The following is a 20,527-nucleotide window of genomic DNA, read 5'->3' as shown; positions in this document are numbered from 1 at the left end:
CAAGGCAACCGCTTCTTCTTTAATGCGGAAGTACAGCGGGATTGGCGACAACTTCTTAAAAGAGACGCCTCGCAGAGAAGAGGCGCTGTCCAGCTTGGGCTCGTCCGGGATTTGAACCCGGGACCTCTCGCACCCGAAGCGAGAATCATACCCCTAGACCAACGAGCCAGAAACCTGTGTGTGCTCTGCCGCCGGACGTGTCGAACTCCTCGAGGATGGATTGTCACTGCAAGCATTCGCTGATGAAACTGCGCGACGATAAAAAAATAAAAAATAAATAAATAAATAATGATAACAACACAAAAAAAATAAAAGAAGAAGACGTAAAAAGCCAGGTTTCAGGGTCTAGCATTAAATGACCATTCCCCGTTTCAAAATGCATCCTTCGAGTCAGCACAAACCATGCCTTTCCAGTGTAGATTGGAGCCGAGGTAGTCGAATCGCCCCGTTTGCTGGAGGACGATTTTCCGTCATCTCAAGGAAAGGACGTAAAAGAGGGCGCGCACGAAAGCTGCTGTGTGGGCTCGTCCGGGATTTGAACCCGGGACCTCTCGCACCCTAAGCGAGAATCATACCCCTAGACCAACGAGCCAGACAGCTGGCAGCTGATCCGGGCCCGGTGATCGGAAGAAGAGAAAGTTTAGCAGGGAGGCTAAAGGGACGTCGAGCGACAAAGCCTCTCGCTCTCTGCAGCCAAGCACTGTCGAGAGAAACTTCCCATTGCAAAGCGACGGCACCCGAGTGGCATTTTCTCTGAGGCGGAGCAGAAAGGTAAGGGTCCTCCTAAAATAAGTCGGCGCTGAGCGCTCGGGCTCGTCCGGGATTTGAACCCGGGACCTCTCGCACCCAAAGCGAGAATCATACCCCTAGACCAACGAGCCAGACAGATAGTGAAAGTCCCCCGGCGTGAGCCCGAATGTTGACCGTCAGGAGAACCTTCCGGTTCAAAACCAACAGCTTCTTCCTTTATGGGAGTAGAAAAGGGATAGGCGGCACCATCTTAAAAGCAACGGCCCACAGCGAAGAGCCGTGGCGACGTGTAGCGCTGCGAAGCTCGGGCTCGTCCGGGATTTGAACCCGGGACCTCTCGCACCCTAAGCGAGAATCATACCCCTAGACCAACGAGCCAGACCGTTAGCAGTGGCTCCGGGCCCAGAGTTGAGATGAAGAGAGACTTTCGCACAGGCGCTAAAAGGATGTCGAGTGCAGTCTTGATGGCGGCGGCGATGACGACAAAGCCACTGTCAGGGGAAACGTCCCATTGTAAAGCGACAGCATTTTCATCGAGACGGAGCAGAAAAGGTATTTTGGCAGCCTCCTCCTAAATGAGGCGGCGCGCGTTACGCAGACCGCTCAGGCCAACGGGCTCGTCCGGGATTTGAACCCGGGACCTCTCGCACCCAAAGCGAGAATCATACCCCTAGACCAACGAGCCAGACAGATATCGAGCTGGCCGCGGCGTGAGCCCGAATGAGCTGAAAGTTTAGCAGGGAAGCTAAAACAGACGTCCAGCGGCACGCCGGCGTCTGCAACCTTCCCGTCCCAAGGCAACCGCTTCTTCTTTAATGCGGAAGTACAGCGGGATTGGCGACAACTTCTTAAAAGAGACGCCTCGCAGAGAAGAGGCGCTGTCCAGCTTGGGCTCGTCCGGGATTTGAACCCGGGACCTCTCGCACCCGAAGCGAGAATCATACCCCTAGACCAACGAGCCAGAAACCTATGTGTGCTCTGCCGCCGGACGTGTCGAACTCCTCGAGGATGGATTGTCACTGCAAGCATTCGCTGATGAAACTGCGCGACGATAAAAAAATAAAAAATAAATAAATAAATAATGATAACAACACAAAAAAAATAAAAGAAGAAGACGTAAAAAGCCAGGTTTCAGGGTCTAGCATTAAATGACCATTCCCCGTTTCAAAATGCATCCTTCGAGTCAGCACAAACCATGCCTTTCCAGTGTAGATTGGAGCCGAGGTAGTCGAATCGCCCCGTTTGCTGGAGGACGATTTTCCGTCATCTCAAGGAAAGGACGTAAAAGAGGGCGCGCACGAAAGCTGCTGTGTGGGCTCGTCCGGGATTTGAACCCGGGACCTCTCGCACCCTAAGCGAGAATCATACCCCTAGACCAACGAGCCAGACAGCTGGCAGCTGATCCGGGCCCGGTGATCGGAAGAAGAGAAAGTTTAGCAGGGAGGCTAAAGGGACGTCGAGCGACAAAGCCTCTCGCTCTCTGCAGCCAAGCACTGTCGAGAGAAACTTCCCATTGCAAAGCGACGGCACCCGAGTGGCATTTTCTCTGAGGCGGAGCAGAAAGGTAAGGGTCCTCCTAAAATAAGGCGGCGCTGAGCGCTCGGGCTCGTCCGGGATTTGAACCCGGGACCTCTCGCACCCAAAGCGAGAATCATACCCCTAGACCAACGAGCCAGACAGATAGTGAAAGTCCCCCGGCGTGAGCCCGAATGTTGACCGTCAGGAGAACCTTCCGGTTCAAAACCAACAGCTTCTTCCTTTATGGGAGTAGAAAAGGGATAGGCGGCACCATCTTAAAAGCAACGGCCCACAGCGAAGAGCCGCGGCGACGTGTAGCGCTGCGAAGCTCGGGCTCGTCCGGGATTTGAACCCGGGACCTCTCGCACCCTAAGCGAGAATCATACCCCTAGACCAACGAGCCAGACCGTTAGCAGTGGCTCCGGGCCCAGAGTTGAGATGAAGAGAGACTTTCGCACAGGCGCTAAAAGGATGTCGAGTGCAGTCTTGATGGCGGCGGCGATGACGACAAAGCCACTGTCAGGGGAAACGTCCCATTGTAAAGCGACAGCATTTTCATCGAGACGGAGCAGAAAAGGTATTTTGGCAGCCTCCTCCTAAATGAGGCGGCGCGCGTTACGCAGACCGCTCAGGCCAACGGGCTCGTCCGGGATTTGAACCCGGGACCTCTCGCACCCAAAGCGAGAATCATACCCCTAGACCAACGAGCCAGACAGATATCGAGCTGGCCGCGGCGTGAGCCCGAATGAGCTGAAAGTTTAGCAGGGAAGCTAAAACAGACGTCCAGCGGCACGCCGGCGTCTGCAACCTTCCCGTCCCAAGGCAACCGCTTCTTCTTTAATGCGGAAGTACAGCGGGATTGGCGACAACTTCTTAAAAGAGAGGCCTCGCAGAGAAGAGGCGCTGTCCAGCTTGGGCTCGTCCGGGATTTGAACCCGGGACCTCTCGCACCCGAAGCGAGAATCATACCCCTAGACCAACGAGCCAGAAACCTATGTGTGCTCTGCCGCCGGACGTGTCGAACTCCTCGAGGATGGATTGTCACTGCAAGCATTCGCTGATGAAACTGCGCGACGATAAAAAAATAAAAAATAAATAAATAAATAAAAAATGATAACAACACAAAAAAAATAAAAGAAGAAGACGTAAAAAGCCAGGTTTCAGGGTCTAGCATTAAATGACCATTCCCCGTTTCAAAATGCATCCTTCGAGTCAGCACAAACCATGCCTTTCCAGTGTAGATTGGAGCCGAGGTAGTCGAATCGCCCCGTTTGCTGGAGGACGATTTTCTGTCATCTCAAGGAAAGGACGTAAAAGAGGGCGCGCACGAAAGCTGCTGTGTGGGCTCGTCCGGGATTTGAACCCGGGACCTCTCGCACCCTAAGCGAGAATCATACCCCTAGACCAACGAGCCAGACAGCTGGCAGCTGATCCGGGCCCGGTGATCGGAAGAAGAGAAAGTTTAGCAGGGAGGCTAAAGGGACGTCGAGCGACAAAGCCTCTCGCTCTCTGCAGCCAAGCACTGTCGAGAGAAACTTCCCATTGCAAAGCGACGGCACCCGAGTGGCATTTTCTCTGAGGCGGAGCAGAAAGGTAAGGGTCCTCCTAAAATAAGGCGGCGCTGAGCGCTCGGGCTCGTCCGGGATTTGAACCCGGGACCTCTCGCACCCAAAGCGAGAATCATACCCCTAGACCAACGAGCCAGACAGATAGTGAAAGTCCCCCGGCGTGAGCCCGAATGTTGACCGTCAGGAGAACCTTCCGGTTCAAAACCAACAGCTTCTTCCTTTATGGGAGTAGAAAAGGGATAGGCGGCACCATCTTAAAAGCAACGGCCCACAGCGAAGAGCCGCGGCGACGTGTAGCGCTGCGAAGCTCGGGCTCGTCCGGGATTTGAACCCGGGACCTCTCGCACCCTAAGCGAGAATCATACCCCTAGACCAACGAGCCAGACCGTTAGCAGTGGCTCCGGGCCCAGAGTTGAGATGAAGAGAGACTTTCGCACAGGCGCTAAAAGGATGTCGAGTGCAGTCTTGATGGCGGCGGCGATGACGACAAAGCCACTGTCAGGGGAAACGTCCCATTGTAAAGCGACAGCATTTTCATCGAGACGGAGCAGAAAAGGTATTTTGGCAGCCTCCTCCTAAATGAGGCGGCGCGCGTTACGCAGACCGCTCAGGCCAACGGGCTCGTCCGGGATTTGAACCCGGGACCTCTCGCACCCAAAGCGAGAATCATACCCCTAGACCAACGAGCCAGACAGATATCGAGCTGGCCGCGGCGTGAGCCCGAATGAGCTGAAAGTTTAGCAGGGAAGCTAAAACAGACGTCCAGCGGCACGCCGGCGTCTGCAACCTTCCCGTCCCAAGGCAACCGCTTCTTCTTTAATGCGGAAGTACAGCGGGATTGGCGACAACTTCTTAAAAGAGACGCCTCGCAGAGAAGAGGCGCTGTCCAGCTTGGGCTCGTCCGGGATTTGAACCCGGGACCTCTCGCACCCGAAGCGAGAATCATACCCCTAGACCAACGAGCCAGAAACCTGTGTGTGCTCTGCCGCCGGACGTGTCGAACTCCTCGAGGATGGATTGTCACTGCAAGCATTCGCTGATGAAACTGCGCGACGATAAAAAAATAAAAAATAAATAAATAAATAATGATAACAACACAAAAAAAATAAAAGAAGAAGACGTAAAAAGCCAGGTTTCAGGGTCTAGCATTAAATGACCATTCCCCGTTTCAAAATGCATCCTTCGAGTCAGCACAAACCATGCCTTTCCAGTGTAGATTGGAGCCGAGGTAGTCGAATCGCCCCGTTTGCTGGAGGACGATTTTCCGTCATCTCAAGGAAAGGACGTAAAAGAGGGCGCGCACGAAAGCTGCTGTGTGGGCTCGTCCGGGATTTGAACCCGGGACCTCTCGCACCCTAAGCGAGAATCATACCCCTAGACCAACGAGCCAGACAGCTGGCAGCTGATCCGGGCCCGGTGATCGGAAGAAGAGAAAGTTTAGCAGGGAGGCTAAAGGGACGTCGAGCGACAAAGCCTCTCGCTCTCTGCAGCCAAGCACTGTCGAGAGAAACTTCCCATTGCAAAGCGACGGCAACCGAGTGGCATTTTCTCTGAGGCGGAGCAGAAAGGTAAGGGTCCTCCTAAAATAAGGCGGCGCTGAGCGCTCGGGCTCGTCCGGGATTTGAACCCGGGACCTCTCGCACCCAAAGCGAGAATCATACCCCTAGACCAACGAGCCAGACAGATAGTGAAAGTCCCCCGGCGTGAGCCCGAATGTTGACCGTCAGGAGAACCTTCCGGTTCAAAACCAACAGCTTCTTCCTTTATGGGAGTAGAAAAGGGATAGGCGGCACCATCTTAAAAGCAACGGCCCACAGCGAAGAGCCGCGGCGACGTGTAGCGCTGCGAAGCTCGGGCTCGTCCGGGATTTGAACCCGGGACCTCTCGCACCCTAAGCGAGAATCATACCCCTAGACCAACGAGCCAGACCGTTAGCAGTGGCTCCGGGCCCAGAGTTGAGATGAAGAGAGACTTTCGCACAGGCGCTAAAAGGATGTCGAGTGCAGTCTTGATGGCGGCGGCGATGACGACAAAGCCACTGTCAGGGGAAACGTCCCATTGTAAAGCGACAGCATTTTCATCGAGACGGAGCAGAAAAGGTATTTTGGCAGCCTCCTCCTAAATGAGGCGGCGCGCGTTACGCAGACCGCTCAGGCCAACAGGCTCGTCCGGGATTTGAACCCGGGACCTCTCGCACCCAAAGCGAGAATCATACCCCTAGACCAACGAGCCAGACAGATATCGAGCTGGCCGCGGCGTGAGCCCGAATGAGCTGAAAGTTTAGCAGGGAAGCTAAAACAGACGTCCAGCGGCACGCCGGCGTCTGCAACCTTCCCGTCCCAAGGCAACCGCTTCTTCTTTAATGCGGAAGTACAGCGGGATTGGCGACAACTTCTTAAAAGAGACGCCTCGCAGAGAAGAGGCGCTGTCCAGCTTGGGCTCGTCCGGGATTTGAACCCGGGACCTCTCGCACCCGAAGCGAGAATCATACCCCTAGACCAACGAGCCAGAAACCTGTGTGTGCTCTGCCGCCGGACGTGTCGAACTCCTCGAGGATGGATTGTCACTGCAAGCATTCGCTGATGAAACTGCGCGACGATAAAAAAATAAAAAATAAATAAATAAATAATGATAACAACACAAAAAAAATAAAAGAAGAAGACGTAAAAAGCCAGGTTTCAGGGTCTAGCATTAAATGACCATTCCCCGTTTCAAAATGCATCCTTCGAGTCAGCACAAACCATGCCTTTCCAGTGTAGATTGGAGCCGAGGTAGTCGAATCGCCCCGTTTGCTGGAGGACGATTTTCCGTCATCTCAAGTAAAGGACGTAAAAGAGGGCGCGCACGAAAGCTGCTGTGTGGGCTCGTCCGGGATTTGAACCCGGGACCTCTCGCACCCTAAGCGAGAATCATACCCCTAGACCAACGAGCCAGACAGCTGGCAGCTGATCCGGGCCCGGTGATCGGAAGAAGAGAAAGTTTAGCAGGGAGGCTAAAGGGACGTCGAGCGACAAAGCCTCTCGCTCTCTGCAGCCAAGCACTGTCGAGAGAAACTTCCCATTGCAAAGCGACGGCACCCGAGTGGCATTTTCTCTGAGGCGGAGCAGAAAGGTAAGGGTCCTCCTAAAATAAGGCGGCGCTGAGCGCTCGGGCTCGTCCGGGATTTGAACCCGGGACCTCTCGCACCCAAAGCGAGAATCATACCCCTAGACCAACGAGCCAGACAGATAGTGAAACTCCCCCGGCGTGAGCCCGAATGTTGACCGTCAGGAGAACCTTCCGGTTCAAAACCAACAGCTTCTTCCTTTATGGGAGTAGAAAAGGGATAGGCGGCACCATCTTAAAAGCAACGGCCCACAGCGAAGAGCCGCGGCGACGTGTAGCGCTGCGAAGCTCGGGCTCGTCCGGGATTTGAACCCGGGACCTCTCGCACCCTAAGCGAGAATCATACCCCTAGACCAACGAGCCAGACCGTTAGCAGTGGCTCCGGGCCCAGAGTTGAGATGAAGAGAGACTTTCGCACAGGCGCTAAAAGGATGTCGAGTGCAGTCTTGATGGCGGCGGCGATGACGACAAAGCCACTGTCAGGGGAAACGTCCCATTGTAAAGCGACAGCATTTTCATCGAGACGGAGCAGAAAAGGTATTTTGGCAGCCTCCTCCTAAATGAGGCGGCGCGCGTTACGCAGACCGCTCAGGCCAACGGGCTCGTCCGGGATTTGAACCCGGGACCTCTCGCACCCAAAGCGAGAATCATACCCCTAGACCAACGAGCCAGACAGATATCGAGCTGGCCGCGGCGTGAGCCCGAATGAGCTGAAAGTTTAGCAGGGAAGCTAAAACAGACGTCCAGCGGCACGCCGGCGTCTGCAACCTTCCCGTCCCAAGGCAACCGCTTCTTCTTTAATGCGGAAGTACAGCGGGATTGGCGACAACTTCTTAAAAGAGACGCCTCGCAGAGAAGAGGCGCTGTCCAGCTTGGGCTCGTCCGGGATTTGAACCCGGGACCTCTCGCACCCGAAGCGAGAATCATACCCCTAGACCAACGAGCCAGAAACCTATGTGTGCTCTGCCGCCGGACGTGTCGAACTCCTCGAGGATGGATTGTCACTGCAAGCATTCGCTGATGAAACTGCGCGACGATAAAAAAATAAAAAATAAATAAATAAATAATGATAACAACACAAAAAAAATAAAAGAAGAAGACGTAAAAAGCCAGGTTTCAGGGTCTAGCATTAAATGACCATTCCCCGTTTCAAAATGCATCCTTCGAGTCAGCACAAACCATGCCTTTCCAGTGTAGATTGGAGCCGAGGTAGTCGAATCGCCCCGTTTGCTGGAGGACGATTTTCCGTCATCTCAAGGAAAGGACGTAAAAGAGGGCGCGCACGAAAGCTGCTGTGTGGGCTCGTCCGGGATTTGAACCCGGGACCTCTCGCACCCTAAGCGAGAATCATACCCCTAGACCAACGAGCCAGACAGCTGGCAGCTGATCCGGGCCCGGTGATCGGAAGAAGAGAAAGTTTAGCAGGGAGGCTAAAGGGACGTCGAGCGACAAAGCCTCTCGCTCTCTGCAGCCAAGCACTGTCGAGAGAAACTTCCCATTGCAAAGCGACGGCACCCGAGTGGCATTTTCTCTGAGGCGGAGCAGAAAGGTAAGGGTCCTCCTAAAATAAGGCGGCGCTGAGCGCTCGGGCTCGTCCGGGATTTGAACCCGGGACCTCTCGCACCCAAAGCGAGAATCATACCCCTAGACCAACGAGCCAGACAGATAGTGAAAGTCCCCCGGCGTGAGCCCGAATGTTGACCGTCAGGAGAACCTTCCGGTTCAAAACCAACAGCTTCTTCCTTTATGGGAGTAGAAAAGGGATAGGCGGCACCATCTTAAAAGCAACGGCCCACAGCGAAGAGCCGCGGCGACGTGTAGCGCTGCGAAGCTCGGGCTCGTCCGGGATTTGAACCCGGGACCTCTCGCACCCTAAGCGAGAATCATACCCCTAGACCAACGAGCCAGACAGCTGGCAGCTGATCCGGGCCCGGTGATCGGAAGAAGAGAAAGTTTAGCAGGGAGGCTAAAGGGACGTCGAGCGACAAAGCCTCTCGCTCTCTGCAGCCAAGCACTGTCGAGAGAAACTTCCCATTGCAAAGCGACGGCACCCGAGTGGCATTTTCTCTGAGGCGGAGCAGAAAGGTAAGGGTCCTCCTAAAATAAGGCGGCGCTGAGCGCTCGGGCTCGTCCGGGATTTGAACCCGGGACCTCTCGCACCCAAAGCGAGAATCATACCCCTAGACCAACGAGCCAGACAGATAGTGAATGTCCCCCGGCGTGAGCCCGAATGTTGACCGTCAGGAGAACCTTCCGGTTCAAAACCAACAGCTTCTTCCTTTATGGGAGTAGAAAAGGGATAGGCGGCACCATCTTAAAAGCAACGGCCCACAGCGAAGAGCCGCGGCGACGTGTAGCGCTGCGAAGCTCGGGCTCGTCCGGGATTTGAACCCGGGACCTCTCGCACCCTAAGCGAGAATCATACCCCTAGACCAACGAGCCAGACCGTTAGCAGTGGCTCCGGGCCCAGAGTTGAGATGAAGAGAGACTTTCGCACAGGCGCTAAAAGGATGTCGAGTGCAGTCTTGATGGCGGCGGCGATGACGACAAAGCCACTGTCAGGGGAAACGTCCCATTGTAAAGCGACAGCATTTTCATCGAGACGGAGCAGAAAAGGTATTTTGGCAGCCTCCTCCTAAATGAGGCGGCGCGCGTTACGCAGACCGCTCAGGCCAACGGGCTCGTCCGGGATTTGAACCCGGGACCTCTCGCACCCAAAGCGAGAATCATACCCCTAGACCAACGAGCCAGACAGATATCGAGCCGGCCGCGGCGTGAGCCCGAATGAGCTGAAAGTTTAGCAGGGAAGCTAAAACAGACGTCCAGCGGCACGCCGGCGTCTGCAACCTTCCCGTCCCAAGGCAACCGCTTCTTCTTTAATGCGGAAGTACAGCGGGATTGGCGACAACTTCTTAAAAGAGACGCCTCGCAGAGAAGAGGCGCTGTCCAGCTTGGGCTCGTCCGGGATTTGAACCCGGGACCTCTCGCACCCGAAGCGAGAATCATACCCCTAGACCAACGAGCCAGAAACCTGTGTGTGCTCTGCCGCCGGACGTGTCGAACTCCTCGAGGATGGATTGTCACTGCAAGCATTCGCTGATGAAACTGCGCGACGATAAAAAAATAAAAAATAAATAAATAAATAATGATAACAACACAAAAAAAATAAAAGAAGAAGACGTAAAAAGCCAGGTTTCAGGGTCTAGCATTAAATGACCATTCCCCGTTTCAAAATGCATCCTTCGAGTCAGCACAAACCATGCCTTTCCAGTGTAGATTGGAGCCGAGGTAGTCGAATCGCCCCGTTTGCTGGAGGACGATTTTCCGTCATCTCAAGGAAAGGACGTAAAAGAGGGCGCGCACGAAAGCTGCTGTGTGGGCTCGTCCGGGATTTGAACCCGGGACCTCTCGCACCCTAAGCGAGAATCATACCCCTAGACCAACGAGCCAGACAGCTGGCAGCTGATCCGGGCCCGGTGATCGGAAGAAGAGAAAGTTTAGCAGGGAGGCTAAAGGGACGTCGAGCGACAAAGCCTCTCGCTCTCTGCAGCCAAGCACTGTCGAGAGAAACTTCCCATTGCAAAGCGACGGCACCCGAGTGGCATTTTCTCTGAGGCGGAGCAGAAAGGTAAGGGTCCTCCTAAAATAAGGCGGCGCTGAGCGCTCGGGCTCGTCCGGGATTTGAACCCGGGACCTCTCGCACCCAAAGCGAGAATCATACCCCTAGACCAACGAGCCAGACAGATAGTGAAAGTCCCCCGGCGTGAGCCCGAATGTTGACCGTCAGGAGAACCTTCCGGTTCAAAACCAACAGCTTCTTCCTTTATGGGAGTAGAAAAGGGATAGGCGGCACCATCTTAAAAGCAACGGCCCACAGCGAAGAGCCGCGGCGACGTGTAGCGCTGCGAAGCTCGGGCTCGTCCGGGATTTGAACCCGGGACCTCTCGTACCCTAAGCGAGAATCATACCCCTAGACCAACGAGCCAGACCGTTAGCAGTGGCTCCGGGCCCAGAGTTGAGATGAAGAGAGACTTTCGCACAGGCGCTAAAAGGATGTCGAGTGCAGTCTTGATGGCGGCGGCGATGACGACAAAGCCACTGTCAGGGGAAACGTCCCATTGTAAAGCGACAGCATTTTCATCGAGACGGAGCAGAAAAGGTATTTTGGCAGCCTCCTCCTAAATGAGGCGGCGCGCGTTACGCAGACCGCTCAGGCCAACGGGCTCGTCCGGGATTTGAACCCGGGACCTCTCGCACCCAAAGCGAGAATCATACCCCTAGACCAACGAGCCAGACAGATATCGAGCTGGCCGCGGCGTGAGCCCGAATGAGCTGAAAGTTTAGCAGGGAAGCTAAAACAGACGTCCAGCGGCACGCCGGCGTCTGCAACCTTCCCGTCCCAAGGCAACCGCTTCTTCTTTAATGCGGAAGTACAGCGGGATTGGCGACAACTTCTTAAAAGAGACGCCTCGCAGAGAAGAGGCGCTGTCCAGCTTGGGCTCGTCCGGGATTTGAACCCGGGACCTCTCGCACCCGAAGCGAGAATCATACCCCTAGACCAACGAGCCAGAAACCTGTGTGTGCTCTGCCGCCGGACGTGTCGAACTCCTCGAGGATGGATTGTCACTGCAAGCATTCGCTGATGAAACTGCGCGACGATAAAAAAATAAAAAATAAATAAATAAATAATGATAACAACACAAAAAAAATAAAAGAAGAAGACGTAAAAAGCCAGGTTTCAGGGTCTAGCATTAAATGACCATTCCCCGTTTCAAAATGCATCCTTCGAGTCAGCACAAACCATGCCTTTCCAGTGTAGATTGGAGCCGAGGTAGTCGAATCGCCCCGTTTGCTGGAGGACGATTTTCCGTCATCTCAAGGAAAGGACGTAAAAGAGGGCGCGCACGAAAGCTGCTGTGTGGGCTCGTCCGGGATTTGAACCCGGGACCTCTCGCACCCTAAGCGAGAATCATACCCCTAGACCAACGAGCCAGACAGCTGGCAGCTGATCCGGGCCCGGTGATCGGAAGAAGAGAAAGTTTAGCAGGGAGGCTAAAGGGACGTCGAGCGACAAAGCCTCTCGCTCTCTGCAGCCAAGCACTGTCGAGAGAAACTTCCCATTGCAAAGCGACGGCACCCGAGTGGCATTTTCTCTGAGGCGGAGCAGAAAGGTAAGGGTCCTCCTAAAATAAGGCGGCGCTGAGCGCTCGGGCTCGTCCGGGATTTGAACCCGGGACCTCTCGCACCCAAAGCGAGAATCATACCCCTAGACCAACGAGCCAGACAGATAGTGAAAGTCCCCCGGCGTGAGCCCGAATGTTGACCGTCAGGAGAACCTTCCGGTTCAAAACCAACAGCTTCTTCCTTTATGGGAGTAGAAAAGGGATAGGCGGCACCATCTTAAAAGCAACGGCCCACAGCGAAGAGCCGCGGCGACGTGTAGCGCTGCGAAGCTCGGGCTCGTCCGGGATTTGAACCCGGGACCTCTCGCACCCTAAGCGAGAATCATACCCCTAGACCAACGAGCCAGACAGCTGGCAGCTGATCCGGGCCCGGTGATCGGAAGAAGAGAAAGTTTAGCAGGGAGGCTAAAGGGACGTCGAGCGACAAAGCCTCTCGCTCTCTGCAGCCAAGCACTGTCGAGAGAAACTTCCCATTGCAAAGCGACGGCACCCGAGTGGCATTTTCTCTGAGGCGGAGCAGAAAGGTAAGGGTCCTCCTAAAATAAGGCGGCGCTGAGCGCTCGGGCTCGTCCGGGATTTGAACCCGGGACCTCTCGCACCCAAAGCGAGAATCATACCCCTAGACCAACGAGCCAGACAGATAGTGAAAGTCCCCCGGCGTGAGCCCGAATGTTGACCGTCAGGAGAACCTTCCGGTTCAAAACCAACAGCTTCTTCCTTTATGGGAGTAGAAAAGGGATAGGCGGCACCATCTTAAAAGCAACGGCCCACAGCGAAGAGCCGCGGCGACGTGTAGCGCTGCGAAGCTCGGGCTCGTCCGGGATTTGAACCCGGGACCTCTCGCACCCTAAGCGAGAATCATACCCCTAGACCAACGAGCCAGACCGTTAGCAGTGGCTCCGGGCCCAGAGTTGAGATGAAGAGAGACTTTCGCACAGGCGCTAAAAGGATGTCGAGTGCAGTCTTGATGGCGGCGGCGATGACGACAAAGCCACTGTCAGGGGAAACGTCCCATTGTAAAGCGACAGCATTTTCATCGAGACGGAGCAGAAAAGGTATTTTGGCAGCCTCCTCCTAAATGAGGCGGCGCGCGTTACGCAGACCGCTCAGGCCAACGGGCTCGTCCGGGATTTGAACCCGGGACCTCTCGCACCCAAAGCGAGAATCATACCCCTAGACCAACGAGCCAGACAGATATCGAGCTGGCCGCGGCGTGAGCCCGAATGAGCTGAAAGTTTAGCAGGGAAGCTAAAACAGACGTCCAGCGGCACGCCGGCGTCTGCAACCTTCCCGTCCCAAGGCAACCGCTTCTTCTTTAATGCGGAAGTACAGCGGGATTGGCGACAACTTCTTAAAAGAGACGCCTCGCAGAGAAGAGGCGCTGTCCAGCTTGGGCTCGTCCGGGATTTGAACCCGGGACCTCTCGCACCCGAAGCGAGAATCATACCCCTAGACCAACGAGCCAGAAACCTATGTGTGCTCTGCCGCCGGACGTGTCGAACTCCTCGAGGATGGATTGTCACTGCAAGCATTCGCTGATGAAACTGCGCGACGATAAAAAAATAAAAAATAAATAAATAAATAAAAAATGATAACAACACAAAAAAAATAAAAGAAGAAGACGTAAAAAGCCAGGTTTCAGGGTCTAGCATTAAATGACCATTCCCCGTTTCAAAATGCATCCTTCGAGTCAGCACAAACCATGCCTTTCCAGTGTAGATTGGAGCCGAGGTAGTCGAATCGCCCCGTTTGCTGGAGGACGATTTTCCGTCATCTCAAGGAAAGGACGTAAAAGAGGGCGCGCACGAAAGCTGCTGTGTGGGCTCGTCCGGGATTTGAACCCGGGACCTCTCGCACCCTAAGCGAGAATCATACCCCTAGACCAACGAGCCAGACAGCTGGCAGCTGATCCGGGCCCGGTGATCGGAAGAAGAGAAAGTTTAGCAGGGAGGCTAAAGGGACGTCGAGCGACAAAGCCTCTCGCTCTCTGCAGCCAAGCACTGTCGAGAGAAACTTCCCATTGCAAAGCGACGGCACCCGAGTGGCATTTTCTCTGAGGCGGAGCAGAAAGGTAAGGGTCCTCCTAAAATAAGGCGGCGCTGAGCGCTCGGGCTCGTCCGGGATTTGAACCCGGGACCTCTCGCACCCAAAGCGAGAATCATACCCCTAGACCAACGAGCCAGACAGATAGTGAAAGTCCCCCGGCGTGAGCCCGAATGTTGACCGTCAGGAGAACCTTCCGGTTCAAAACCAACAGCTTCTTCCTTTATGGGAGTAGAAAAGGGATAGGCGGCACCATCTTAAAAGCAACGGCCCACAGCGAAGAGCCGCGGCGACGTGTAGCGCTGCGAAGCTCGGGCTCGTCCGGGATTTGAACCCGGGACCTCTCGCACCCTAAGCGAGAATCATACCCCTAGACCAACGAGCCAGACCGTTAGCAGTGGCTCCGGGCCCAGAGTTGAGATGAAGAGAGACTTTCGCACAGGCGCTAAAAGGATGTCGAGTGCAGTCTTGATGGCGGCGGCGATGACGACAAAGCCACTGTCAGGGGAAACGTCCCATTGTAAAGCGACAGCATTTTCATCGAGACGGAGCAGAAAAGGTATTTTGGCAGCCTCCTCCTAAATGAGGCGGCGCGCGTTACGCAGACCGCTCAGGCCAACGGGCTCGTCCGGGATTTGAACCCGGGACCTCTCGCACCCAAAGCGAGAATCATACCCCTAGACCAACGAGCCAGACAGATATCGAGCTGGCCGCGGCGTGAGCCCGAATGAGCTGAAAGTTTAGCAGGGAAGCTAAAACAGACGTCCAGCGGCACGCCGGCGTCTGCAACCTTCCCGTCCCAAGGCAACCGCTTCTTCTTTAATGCGGAAGTACAGCGGGATTGGCGACAACTTCTTAAAAGAGACGCCTCGCAGAGAAGAGGCGCTGTCCAGCTTGGGCTCGTCCGGGATTTGAACCCGGGACCTCTCGCACCCGAAGCGAGAATCATACCCCTAGACCAACGAGCCAGAAACCTGTGTGTGCTCTGCCGCCGGACGTGTCGAACTCCTCGAGGATGGATTGTCACTGCAAGCATTCGCTGATGAAACTGCGCGACGATAAAAAAATAAAAAATAAATAAATAAATAATGATAACAACACAAAAAAAATAAAAGAAGAAGACGTAAAAAGCCAGGTTTCAGGGTCTAGCATTAAATGACCATTCCCCGTTTCAAAATGCATCCTTCGAGTCAGCACAAACCATGCCTTTCCAGTGTAGATTGGAGCCGAGGTAGTCGAATCGCCCCGTTTGCTGGAGGACGATTTTCCGTCATCTCAAGGAAAGGACGTAAAAGAGGGCGCGCACGAAAGCTGCTGTGTGGGCTCGTCCGGGATTTGAACTCGGGACCTCTCGCACCCTAAGCGAGAATCATACCCCTAGACCAACGAGCCAGACAGCTGGCAGCTGATCCGGGCCCGGTGATCGGAAGAAGAGAAAGTTTAGCAGGGAGGCTAAAGGGACGTCGAGCGACAAAGCCTCTCGCTCTCTGCAGCCAAGCACTGTCGAGAGAAACTTCCCATTGCAAAGCGACGGCACCCGAGTGGCATTTTCTCTGAGGCGGAGCAGAAAGGTAAGGGTCCTCCTAAAATAAGGCGGCGCTGAGCGCTCGGGCTCGTCCGGGATTTGAACCCGGGACCTCTCGCACCCAAAGCGAGAATCATACCCCTAGACCAACGAGCCAGACAGATAGTGAAAGTCCCCCGGCGTGAGCCCGAATGTTGACCGTCAGGAGAACCTTCCGGTTCAAAACCAACAGCTTCTTCCTTTATGGGAGTAGAAAAGGGATAGGCGGCACCATCTTAAAAGCAACGGCCCACAGCGAAGAGCCGCGGCGACGTGTAGCGCTGCGAAGCTCGGGCTCGTCCGGGATTTGAACCCGGGACCTCTCGCACCCTAAGCGAGAATCATACCCCTAGACCAACGAGCCAGACCGTTAGCAGTGGCTCCGGGCCCAGAGTTGAGATGAAGAGAGACTTTCGCACAGGCGCTAAAAGGATGTCGAGTGCAGTCTTGATGGCGGCGGCGATGACGACAAAGCCACTGTCAGGGGAAACGTCCCATTGTAAAGCGACAGCATTTTCATCGAGACGGAGCAGAAAAGGTATTTTGGCAGCCTCCTCCTAAATGAGGCGGCGCGCGTTACGCAGACCGCTCAGGCCAACGGGCTCGTCCGGGATTTGAACCCGGGACCTCTCGCACCCAAAGCGAGAATCATACCCCTAGACCAACGAGCCAGACAGATATCGAGCTGGCCGCGGCGTGAGCCCGAATGAGCTGAAAGTTTAGCAGGGAAGCTAAAACAGACGTCCAGCGGCACGCCGGCGTCTGCAACCTTCCCGTCCCAAGGCAACCGCTTCTTCTTTAATGCGGAAGTACAGCGGGATTGGCGACAACTTCTTAAAAGAGACGCCTCGCAGAGAAGAGGCGCTGTCCAGCTTGGGCTCGTCCGGGATTTGAACCCGGGACCTCTCGCACCCGAAGCGAGAATCATACCCCTAGACCAACGAGCCAGAAACCTGTGTGTGCTCTGCCGCCGGACGTGTCGAACTCCTCGAGGATGGATTGTCACTGCAAGCATTCGCTGATGAAACTGCGCGACGATAAAAAAATAAAAAATAAATAAATAAATAATGATAACAACACAAAAAAAATAAAAGAAGAAGACGTAAAAAGCCAGGTTTCAGGGTCTAGCATTAAATGACCATTCCCCGTTTCAAAATGCATCCTTCGAGTCAGCACAAACCATGCCTTTCCAGTGTAGATTGGAGCCGAGGTAGTCGAATCGCCCCGTTTGCTGGAGGACGATTTTCCGTCATCTCAAGGAAAGGACGTAAAAGAGGGCGCGCACGAAAGCTGCTGTGTGGGCTCGTCCGGGATTTGAACCCGGGACCTCTCGCACCCTAAGCGAGAATCATACCCCTAGACCAACGAGCCAGACAGCTGGCAGCTGATCCGGGCCCGGTGATCGGAAGAAGAGAAAGTTTAGCAGGGAGGCTAAAGGGACGTCGAGCGACAAAGCCTCTCGCTCTCTGCAGCCAAGCACTGTCGAGAGAAACTTCCCATTGCAAAGCGACGGCACCCGAGTGGCATTTTCTCTGAGGCGGAGCAGAAAGGTAAGGGTCCTCCTAAAATAAGGCGGCGCTGAGCGCTCGGGCTCGTCCGGGATTTGAACCCGGGACCTCTCGCACCCAAAGCGAGAATCATACCCCTAGACCAACGAGCCAGACAGATAGTGAAAGTCCCCCGGCGTGAGCCCGAATGTTGACCGTCAGGAGAACCTTCCGGTTCAAAACCAACAGCTTCTTCCTTTATGGGAGTAGAAAAGGGATAGGCGGCACCATCTTAAAAGCAACGGCCCACAGCGAAGAGCCGCGGCGACGTGTAGCGCTGCGAAGCTCGGGCTCGTCCGGGATTTGAACCCGGGACCTCTCGCACCCTAAGCGAGAATCATACCCCTAGACCAACGAGCCAGACCGTTAGCAGTGGCTCCGGGCCCAGAGTTGAGATGAAGAGAGACTTTCGCACAGGCGCTAAAAGGATGTCGAGTGCAGTCTTGATGGCGGCGGCGATGACGACAAAGCCACTGTCAGGGGAAACGTCCCATTGTAAAGCGACAGCATTTTCATCGAGACGGAGCAGAAAAGGTATTTTGGCAGCCTCCTCCTAAATGAGGCGGCGCGCGTTACGCAGACCGCTCAGGCCAACGGGCTCGTCCGGGATTTGAACCCGGGACCTCTCGCACCCAAAGCGAGAATCATACCCCTAGACCAACGAGCCAGACAGATATCGAGCTGGCCGCGGCGTGAGCCCGAATGAGCTGAAAGTTTAGCAGGGAAGCTAAAACAGACGTCCAGCGGCACGCCGGCGTCTGCAACCTTCCCGTCCCAAGGCAACCGCTTCTTCTTTAATGCGGAAGTACAGCGGGATTGGCGACAACTTCTTAAAAGAGACGCCTCGCAGAGAAGAGGCGCTGTCCAGCTTGGGCTCGTCCGGGATTTGAACCCGGGACCTCTCGCACCCGAAGCGAGAATCATACCCCTAGACCAACGAGCCAGAAACCTGTGTGTGCTCTGCCGCCGGACGTGTCGAACTCCTCGAGGATGGATTGTCACTGCAAGCATTCGCTGATGAAACTGCGCGACGATAAAAAAATAAAAAATAAATAAATAAATAATGATAACAACACAAAAAAAATAAAAGAAGAAGACGTAAAAAGCCAGGTTTCAGGGTCTAGCATTAAATGACCATTCCCCGTTTCAAAATGCATCCTTCGAGTCAGCACAAACCATGCCTTTCCAGTGTAGATTGGAGCCGAGGTAGTCGAATCGCCCCGTTTGCTGGAGGACGATTTTCCGTCATCTCAAGGAAAGGACGTAAAAGAGGGCGCGCACGAAAGCTGCTGTGTGGGCTCGTCCGGGATTTGAACCCGGGACCTCTCGCACCCTAAGCGAGAATCATACCCCTAGACCAACGAGCCAGACAGCTGGCAGCTGATCCGGGCCCGGTGATCGGAAGAAGAGAAAGTTTAGCAGGGAGGCTAAAGGGACGTCGAGCGACAAAGCCTCTCGCTCTCTGCAGCCAAGCACTGTCGAGAGAAACTTCCCATTGCAAAGCGACGGCACCCGAGTGGCATTTTCTCTGAGGCGGAGCAGAAAGGTAAGGGTCCTCCTAAAATAAGGCGGCGCTGAGCGCTCGGGCTCGTCCGGGATTTGAACCCGGGACCTCTCGCACCCAAAGCGAGAATCATACCCCTAGACCAACGAGCCAGACAGATAGTGAAAGTCCCCCGGCGTGAGCCCGAATGTTGACCGTCAGGAGAACCTTCCGGTTCAAAACCAACAGCTTCTTCCTTTATGGGAGTAGAAAAGGGATAGGCGGCACCATCTTAAAAGCAACGGCCCACAGCGAAGAGCCGCGGCGACGTGTAGCGCTGCGAAGCTCGGGCTCGTCCGGGATTTGAACCCGGGACCTCTCGCACCCTAAGCGAGAATCATACCCCTAGACCAACGAGCCAGACCGTTAGCAGTGGCTCCGGGCCCAGAGTTGAGATGAAGAGAGACTTTCGCACAGGCGCTAAAAGGATGTCGAGTGCAGTCTTGATGGCGGCGGCGATGACGACAAAGCCACTGTCAGGGGAAACGTCCCATTGTAAAGCGACAGCATTTTCATCGAGACGGAGCAGAAAAGGTATTTTGGCAGCCTCCTCCTAAATGAGGCGGCGCGCGTTACGCAGACCGCTCAGGCCAACGGGCTCGTCCGGGATTTGAACCCGGGACCTCTCGCACCCAAAGCGAGAATCATACCCCTAGACCAACGAGCCAGACAGATATCGAGCTGGCCGCGGCGTGAGCCCGAATGAGCTGAAAGTTTAGCAGGGAAGCTAAAACAGACGTCCAGCGGCACGCCGGCGTCTGCAACCTTCCCGTCCCAAGGCAACCGCTTCTTCTTTAATGCAGAAGTACAGCGGGATTGGCGACAACTTCTTAAAAGAGACGCCTCGCAGAGAAGAGGCGCTGTCCAGCTTGGGCTCGTCCGGGATTTGAACACGGGACCTCTCGCACCCGAAGCGAGAATCATACCCCTAGACCAACGAGCCAGAAACCTGTGTGTGCTCTGCCGCCGGACGTGTCGAACTCCTCGAGGATGGATTGTCACTGCAAGCATTCGCTGATGAAACTGCGCGACGATAAAAAAATAAAAAATAAATAAATAAATAATGATAACAACACAAAAAAAATAAAAGAAGAAGACGTAAAAAGCCAGGTTTCAGGGTCTAGCATTAAATGACCATTCCCCGTTTCAAAATGCATCCTTCGAGTCAGCACAAACCATGCCTTTCCAGTGTAGATTGGAGCCGAGGTAGTCGAATCGCCCCGTTTGCTGGAGGACGATTTTCCGTCATCTCAAGGAAAGGACGTAAAAGAGGGCGCGCACGAAAGCTGCTGTGTGGGCTCGTCCGGGATTTGAACCCGGGACCTCTCGCACCCTAAGCGAGAATCATACCCCTAGACCAACGAGCCAGACAGCTGGCAGCTGATCCGGGCCCGGTGATCGGAAGAAGAGAAAGTTTAGCAGGGAGGCTAAAGGGACGTCGAGCGACAAAGCCTCTCGCTCTCTGCAGCCAAGCACTGTCGAGAGAAACTTCCCATTGCAAAGCGACGGCACCCGAGTGGCATTTTCTCTGAGGCGGAGCAGAAAGGTAAGGGTCCTCCTAAAATAAGGCGGCGCTGAGCGCTCGGGCTCGTCCGGGATTTGAACCCGGGACCTCTCGCACCCAAAGCGAGAATCATACCCCTAGACCAACGAGCCAGACAGATAGTGAAAGACCCCCGGCGTGAGCCCGAATGTTGACCGTCAGG

At 54.7% G+C, this 20,527-nt stretch overlaps 67 non-coding genes across 67 annotated transcripts; all 67 read right to left on the bottom strand.

Moving 5' to 3' along the window:
• Positions 1-96: 96 nt before the first annotated feature.
• TRNAP-CGG (transfer RNA proline (anticodon CGG)) lies at positions 97-168 on the bottom strand. Its single transcript has one exon. It is a non-coding gene; the product is annotated as a tRNA-Pro (tRNA).
• A 352-nt stretch (positions 169-520) lies between these two features.
• On the bottom strand, positions 521-592 carry TRNAP-AGG (transfer RNA proline (anticodon AGG)). Its single transcript has one exon. It is a non-coding gene; the product is annotated as a tRNA-Pro (tRNA).
• A 217-nt stretch (positions 593-809) lies between these two features.
• Positions 810-881, bottom strand: TRNAP-UGG (transfer RNA proline (anticodon UGG)). Its single transcript has one exon. It is a non-coding gene; the product is annotated as a tRNA-Pro (tRNA).
• Positions 882-1,056: 175 nt separating this feature from the next.
• Positions 1,057-1,128, bottom strand: TRNAP-AGG (transfer RNA proline (anticodon AGG)). Its single transcript has one exon. It is a non-coding gene; the product is annotated as a tRNA-Pro (tRNA).
• Positions 1,129-1,363: 235 nt separating this feature from the next.
• Positions 1,364-1,435, bottom strand: TRNAP-UGG (transfer RNA proline (anticodon UGG)). Its single transcript has one exon. It is a non-coding gene; the product is annotated as a tRNA-Pro (tRNA).
• Positions 1,436-1,639: 204 nt separating this feature from the next.
• TRNAP-CGG (transfer RNA proline (anticodon CGG)) lies at positions 1,640-1,711 on the bottom strand. The gene has a single exon. It is a non-coding gene; the product is annotated as a tRNA-Pro (tRNA).
• A 352-nt stretch (positions 1,712-2,063) lies between these two features.
• On the bottom strand, positions 2,064-2,135 carry TRNAP-AGG (transfer RNA proline (anticodon AGG)). The gene has a single exon. It is a non-coding gene; the product is annotated as a tRNA-Pro (tRNA).
• Positions 2,136-2,352: 217 nt separating this feature from the next.
• TRNAP-UGG (transfer RNA proline (anticodon UGG)) lies at positions 2,353-2,424 on the bottom strand. Its single transcript has one exon. It is a non-coding gene; the product is annotated as a tRNA-Pro (tRNA).
• Positions 2,425-2,599: 175 nt separating this feature from the next.
• Positions 2,600-2,671, bottom strand: TRNAP-AGG (transfer RNA proline (anticodon AGG)). Its single transcript has one exon. It is a non-coding gene; the product is annotated as a tRNA-Pro (tRNA).
• Positions 2,672-2,906: 235 nt separating this feature from the next.
• Positions 2,907-2,978, bottom strand: TRNAP-UGG (transfer RNA proline (anticodon UGG)). The gene has a single exon. It is a non-coding gene; the product is annotated as a tRNA-Pro (tRNA).
• A 204-nt stretch (positions 2,979-3,182) lies between these two features.
• On the bottom strand, positions 3,183-3,254 carry TRNAP-CGG (transfer RNA proline (anticodon CGG)). Its single transcript has one exon. It is a non-coding gene; the product is annotated as a tRNA-Pro (tRNA).
• A 356-nt stretch (positions 3,255-3,610) lies between these two features.
• On the bottom strand, positions 3,611-3,682 carry TRNAP-AGG (transfer RNA proline (anticodon AGG)). Its single transcript has one exon. It is a non-coding gene; the product is annotated as a tRNA-Pro (tRNA).
• A 217-nt stretch (positions 3,683-3,899) lies between these two features.
• On the bottom strand, positions 3,900-3,971 carry TRNAP-UGG (transfer RNA proline (anticodon UGG)). The gene has a single exon. It is a non-coding gene; the product is annotated as a tRNA-Pro (tRNA).
• Positions 3,972-4,146: 175 nt separating this feature from the next.
• Positions 4,147-4,218, bottom strand: TRNAP-AGG (transfer RNA proline (anticodon AGG)). Its single transcript has one exon. It is a non-coding gene; the product is annotated as a tRNA-Pro (tRNA).
• Positions 4,219-4,453: 235 nt separating this feature from the next.
• Positions 4,454-4,525, bottom strand: TRNAP-UGG (transfer RNA proline (anticodon UGG)). Its single transcript has one exon. It is a non-coding gene; the product is annotated as a tRNA-Pro (tRNA).
• Positions 4,526-4,729: 204 nt separating this feature from the next.
• Positions 4,730-4,801, bottom strand: TRNAP-CGG (transfer RNA proline (anticodon CGG)). Its single transcript has one exon. It is a non-coding gene; the product is annotated as a tRNA-Pro (tRNA).
• A 352-nt stretch (positions 4,802-5,153) lies between these two features.
• On the bottom strand, positions 5,154-5,225 carry TRNAP-AGG (transfer RNA proline (anticodon AGG)). The gene has a single exon. It is a non-coding gene; the product is annotated as a tRNA-Pro (tRNA).
• Positions 5,226-5,442: 217 nt separating this feature from the next.
• TRNAP-UGG (transfer RNA proline (anticodon UGG)) lies at positions 5,443-5,514 on the bottom strand. The gene has a single exon. It is a non-coding gene; the product is annotated as a tRNA-Pro (tRNA).
• Positions 5,515-5,689: 175 nt separating this feature from the next.
• On the bottom strand, positions 5,690-5,761 carry TRNAP-AGG (transfer RNA proline (anticodon AGG)). Its single transcript has one exon. It is a non-coding gene; the product is annotated as a tRNA-Pro (tRNA).
• Positions 5,762-5,996: 235 nt separating this feature from the next.
• Positions 5,997-6,068, bottom strand: TRNAP-UGG (transfer RNA proline (anticodon UGG)). The gene has a single exon. It is a non-coding gene; the product is annotated as a tRNA-Pro (tRNA).
• A 204-nt stretch (positions 6,069-6,272) lies between these two features.
• On the bottom strand, positions 6,273-6,344 carry TRNAP-CGG (transfer RNA proline (anticodon CGG)). The gene has a single exon. It is a non-coding gene; the product is annotated as a tRNA-Pro (tRNA).
• A 352-nt stretch (positions 6,345-6,696) lies between these two features.
• Positions 6,697-6,768, bottom strand: TRNAP-AGG (transfer RNA proline (anticodon AGG)). Its single transcript has one exon. It is a non-coding gene; the product is annotated as a tRNA-Pro (tRNA).
• Positions 6,769-6,985: 217 nt separating this feature from the next.
• On the bottom strand, positions 6,986-7,057 carry TRNAP-UGG (transfer RNA proline (anticodon UGG)). The gene has a single exon. It is a non-coding gene; the product is annotated as a tRNA-Pro (tRNA).
• A 175-nt stretch (positions 7,058-7,232) lies between these two features.
• On the bottom strand, positions 7,233-7,304 carry TRNAP-AGG (transfer RNA proline (anticodon AGG)). The gene has a single exon. It is a non-coding gene; the product is annotated as a tRNA-Pro (tRNA).
• A 235-nt stretch (positions 7,305-7,539) lies between these two features.
• Positions 7,540-7,611, bottom strand: TRNAP-UGG (transfer RNA proline (anticodon UGG)). The gene has a single exon. It is a non-coding gene; the product is annotated as a tRNA-Pro (tRNA).
• A 204-nt stretch (positions 7,612-7,815) lies between these two features.
• TRNAP-CGG (transfer RNA proline (anticodon CGG)) lies at positions 7,816-7,887 on the bottom strand. Its single transcript has one exon. It is a non-coding gene; the product is annotated as a tRNA-Pro (tRNA).
• Positions 7,888-8,239: 352 nt separating this feature from the next.
• On the bottom strand, positions 8,240-8,311 carry TRNAP-AGG (transfer RNA proline (anticodon AGG)). Its single transcript has one exon. It is a non-coding gene; the product is annotated as a tRNA-Pro (tRNA).
• A 217-nt stretch (positions 8,312-8,528) lies between these two features.
• TRNAP-UGG (transfer RNA proline (anticodon UGG)) lies at positions 8,529-8,600 on the bottom strand. Its single transcript has one exon. It is a non-coding gene; the product is annotated as a tRNA-Pro (tRNA).
• Positions 8,601-8,775: 175 nt separating this feature from the next.
• TRNAP-AGG (transfer RNA proline (anticodon AGG)) lies at positions 8,776-8,847 on the bottom strand. Its single transcript has one exon. It is a non-coding gene; the product is annotated as a tRNA-Pro (tRNA).
• A 217-nt stretch (positions 8,848-9,064) lies between these two features.
• TRNAP-UGG (transfer RNA proline (anticodon UGG)) lies at positions 9,065-9,136 on the bottom strand. Its single transcript has one exon. It is a non-coding gene; the product is annotated as a tRNA-Pro (tRNA).
• A 175-nt stretch (positions 9,137-9,311) lies between these two features.
• TRNAP-AGG (transfer RNA proline (anticodon AGG)) lies at positions 9,312-9,383 on the bottom strand. The gene has a single exon. It is a non-coding gene; the product is annotated as a tRNA-Pro (tRNA).
• A 235-nt stretch (positions 9,384-9,618) lies between these two features.
• Positions 9,619-9,690, bottom strand: TRNAP-UGG (transfer RNA proline (anticodon UGG)). Its single transcript has one exon. It is a non-coding gene; the product is annotated as a tRNA-Pro (tRNA).
• A 204-nt stretch (positions 9,691-9,894) lies between these two features.
• On the bottom strand, positions 9,895-9,966 carry TRNAP-CGG (transfer RNA proline (anticodon CGG)). The gene has a single exon. It is a non-coding gene; the product is annotated as a tRNA-Pro (tRNA).
• A 352-nt stretch (positions 9,967-10,318) lies between these two features.
• Positions 10,319-10,390, bottom strand: TRNAP-AGG (transfer RNA proline (anticodon AGG)). Its single transcript has one exon. It is a non-coding gene; the product is annotated as a tRNA-Pro (tRNA).
• Positions 10,391-10,607: 217 nt separating this feature from the next.
• Positions 10,608-10,679, bottom strand: TRNAP-UGG (transfer RNA proline (anticodon UGG)). Its single transcript has one exon. It is a non-coding gene; the product is annotated as a tRNA-Pro (tRNA).
• A 175-nt stretch (positions 10,680-10,854) lies between these two features.
• TRNAP-AGG (transfer RNA proline (anticodon AGG)) lies at positions 10,855-10,926 on the bottom strand. The gene has a single exon. It is a non-coding gene; the product is annotated as a tRNA-Pro (tRNA).
• A 235-nt stretch (positions 10,927-11,161) lies between these two features.
• On the bottom strand, positions 11,162-11,233 carry TRNAP-UGG (transfer RNA proline (anticodon UGG)). Its single transcript has one exon. It is a non-coding gene; the product is annotated as a tRNA-Pro (tRNA).
• A 204-nt stretch (positions 11,234-11,437) lies between these two features.
• TRNAP-CGG (transfer RNA proline (anticodon CGG)) lies at positions 11,438-11,509 on the bottom strand. Its single transcript has one exon. It is a non-coding gene; the product is annotated as a tRNA-Pro (tRNA).
• Positions 11,510-11,861: 352 nt separating this feature from the next.
• TRNAP-AGG (transfer RNA proline (anticodon AGG)) lies at positions 11,862-11,933 on the bottom strand. Its single transcript has one exon. It is a non-coding gene; the product is annotated as a tRNA-Pro (tRNA).
• Positions 11,934-12,150: 217 nt separating this feature from the next.
• TRNAP-UGG (transfer RNA proline (anticodon UGG)) lies at positions 12,151-12,222 on the bottom strand. Its single transcript has one exon. It is a non-coding gene; the product is annotated as a tRNA-Pro (tRNA).
• Positions 12,223-12,397: 175 nt separating this feature from the next.
• Positions 12,398-12,469, bottom strand: TRNAP-AGG (transfer RNA proline (anticodon AGG)). The gene has a single exon. It is a non-coding gene; the product is annotated as a tRNA-Pro (tRNA).
• A 217-nt stretch (positions 12,470-12,686) lies between these two features.
• On the bottom strand, positions 12,687-12,758 carry TRNAP-UGG (transfer RNA proline (anticodon UGG)). The gene has a single exon. It is a non-coding gene; the product is annotated as a tRNA-Pro (tRNA).
• A 175-nt stretch (positions 12,759-12,933) lies between these two features.
• Positions 12,934-13,005, bottom strand: TRNAP-AGG (transfer RNA proline (anticodon AGG)). The gene has a single exon. It is a non-coding gene; the product is annotated as a tRNA-Pro (tRNA).
• A 235-nt stretch (positions 13,006-13,240) lies between these two features.
• TRNAP-UGG (transfer RNA proline (anticodon UGG)) lies at positions 13,241-13,312 on the bottom strand. The gene has a single exon. It is a non-coding gene; the product is annotated as a tRNA-Pro (tRNA).
• Positions 13,313-13,516: 204 nt separating this feature from the next.
• TRNAP-CGG (transfer RNA proline (anticodon CGG)) lies at positions 13,517-13,588 on the bottom strand. The gene has a single exon. It is a non-coding gene; the product is annotated as a tRNA-Pro (tRNA).
• Positions 13,589-13,944: 356 nt separating this feature from the next.
• On the bottom strand, positions 13,945-14,016 carry TRNAP-AGG (transfer RNA proline (anticodon AGG)). The gene has a single exon. It is a non-coding gene; the product is annotated as a tRNA-Pro (tRNA).
• Positions 14,017-14,233: 217 nt separating this feature from the next.
• Positions 14,234-14,305, bottom strand: TRNAP-UGG (transfer RNA proline (anticodon UGG)). The gene has a single exon. It is a non-coding gene; the product is annotated as a tRNA-Pro (tRNA).
• Positions 14,306-14,480: 175 nt separating this feature from the next.
• On the bottom strand, positions 14,481-14,552 carry TRNAP-AGG (transfer RNA proline (anticodon AGG)). Its single transcript has one exon. It is a non-coding gene; the product is annotated as a tRNA-Pro (tRNA).
• Positions 14,553-14,787: 235 nt separating this feature from the next.
• On the bottom strand, positions 14,788-14,859 carry TRNAP-UGG (transfer RNA proline (anticodon UGG)). Its single transcript has one exon. It is a non-coding gene; the product is annotated as a tRNA-Pro (tRNA).
• A 204-nt stretch (positions 14,860-15,063) lies between these two features.
• On the bottom strand, positions 15,064-15,135 carry TRNAP-CGG (transfer RNA proline (anticodon CGG)). Its single transcript has one exon. It is a non-coding gene; the product is annotated as a tRNA-Pro (tRNA).
• A 352-nt stretch (positions 15,136-15,487) lies between these two features.
• Positions 15,488-15,559, bottom strand: TRNAP-AGG (transfer RNA proline (anticodon AGG)). Its single transcript has one exon. It is a non-coding gene; the product is annotated as a tRNA-Pro (tRNA).
• Positions 15,560-15,776: 217 nt separating this feature from the next.
• TRNAP-UGG (transfer RNA proline (anticodon UGG)) lies at positions 15,777-15,848 on the bottom strand. The gene has a single exon. It is a non-coding gene; the product is annotated as a tRNA-Pro (tRNA).
• A 175-nt stretch (positions 15,849-16,023) lies between these two features.
• On the bottom strand, positions 16,024-16,095 carry TRNAP-AGG (transfer RNA proline (anticodon AGG)). The gene has a single exon. It is a non-coding gene; the product is annotated as a tRNA-Pro (tRNA).
• A 235-nt stretch (positions 16,096-16,330) lies between these two features.
• TRNAP-UGG (transfer RNA proline (anticodon UGG)) lies at positions 16,331-16,402 on the bottom strand. The gene has a single exon. It is a non-coding gene; the product is annotated as a tRNA-Pro (tRNA).
• A 204-nt stretch (positions 16,403-16,606) lies between these two features.
• TRNAP-CGG (transfer RNA proline (anticodon CGG)) lies at positions 16,607-16,678 on the bottom strand. Its single transcript has one exon. It is a non-coding gene; the product is annotated as a tRNA-Pro (tRNA).
• A 352-nt stretch (positions 16,679-17,030) lies between these two features.
• On the bottom strand, positions 17,031-17,102 carry TRNAP-AGG (transfer RNA proline (anticodon AGG)). The gene has a single exon. It is a non-coding gene; the product is annotated as a tRNA-Pro (tRNA).
• Positions 17,103-17,319: 217 nt separating this feature from the next.
• Positions 17,320-17,391, bottom strand: TRNAP-UGG (transfer RNA proline (anticodon UGG)). Its single transcript has one exon. It is a non-coding gene; the product is annotated as a tRNA-Pro (tRNA).
• A 175-nt stretch (positions 17,392-17,566) lies between these two features.
• Positions 17,567-17,638, bottom strand: TRNAP-AGG (transfer RNA proline (anticodon AGG)). The gene has a single exon. It is a non-coding gene; the product is annotated as a tRNA-Pro (tRNA).
• Positions 17,639-17,873: 235 nt separating this feature from the next.
• On the bottom strand, positions 17,874-17,945 carry TRNAP-UGG (transfer RNA proline (anticodon UGG)). The gene has a single exon. It is a non-coding gene; the product is annotated as a tRNA-Pro (tRNA).
• A 204-nt stretch (positions 17,946-18,149) lies between these two features.
• On the bottom strand, positions 18,150-18,221 carry TRNAP-CGG (transfer RNA proline (anticodon CGG)). Its single transcript has one exon. It is a non-coding gene; the product is annotated as a tRNA-Pro (tRNA).
• A 352-nt stretch (positions 18,222-18,573) lies between these two features.
• On the bottom strand, positions 18,574-18,645 carry TRNAP-AGG (transfer RNA proline (anticodon AGG)). The gene has a single exon. It is a non-coding gene; the product is annotated as a tRNA-Pro (tRNA).
• Positions 18,646-18,862: 217 nt separating this feature from the next.
• TRNAP-UGG (transfer RNA proline (anticodon UGG)) lies at positions 18,863-18,934 on the bottom strand. The gene has a single exon. It is a non-coding gene; the product is annotated as a tRNA-Pro (tRNA).
• Positions 18,935-19,109: 175 nt separating this feature from the next.
• Positions 19,110-19,181, bottom strand: TRNAP-AGG (transfer RNA proline (anticodon AGG)). Its single transcript has one exon. It is a non-coding gene; the product is annotated as a tRNA-Pro (tRNA).
• A 235-nt stretch (positions 19,182-19,416) lies between these two features.
• TRNAP-UGG (transfer RNA proline (anticodon UGG)) lies at positions 19,417-19,488 on the bottom strand. The gene has a single exon. It is a non-coding gene; the product is annotated as a tRNA-Pro (tRNA).
• Positions 19,489-19,692: 204 nt separating this feature from the next.
• Positions 19,693-19,764, bottom strand: TRNAP-CGG (transfer RNA proline (anticodon CGG)). The gene has a single exon. It is a non-coding gene; the product is annotated as a tRNA-Pro (tRNA).
• A 352-nt stretch (positions 19,765-20,116) lies between these two features.
• TRNAP-AGG (transfer RNA proline (anticodon AGG)) lies at positions 20,117-20,188 on the bottom strand. The gene has a single exon. It is a non-coding gene; the product is annotated as a tRNA-Pro (tRNA).
• Positions 20,189-20,405: 217 nt separating this feature from the next.
• Positions 20,406-20,477, bottom strand: TRNAP-UGG (transfer RNA proline (anticodon UGG)). Its single transcript has one exon. It is a non-coding gene; the product is annotated as a tRNA-Pro (tRNA).
• Between the last annotated feature and the right edge of the window lie 50 nt (positions 20,478-20,527).

The sequence above is a fragment of the Spea bombifrons genome, chromosome 1 (genome assembly GCF_027358695.1).
Source record: "Spea bombifrons isolate aSpeBom1 chromosome 1, aSpeBom1.2.pri, whole genome shotgun sequence".
Classification (NCBI taxonomy): Eukaryota; Metazoa; Chordata; class Amphibia; order Anura; family Pelobatidae; genus Spea; species Spea bombifrons.
The sequence above is the reverse complement of the archived record's forward strand: the minus strand, read 5'-3'. Positions and strand labels throughout refer to the sequence as shown.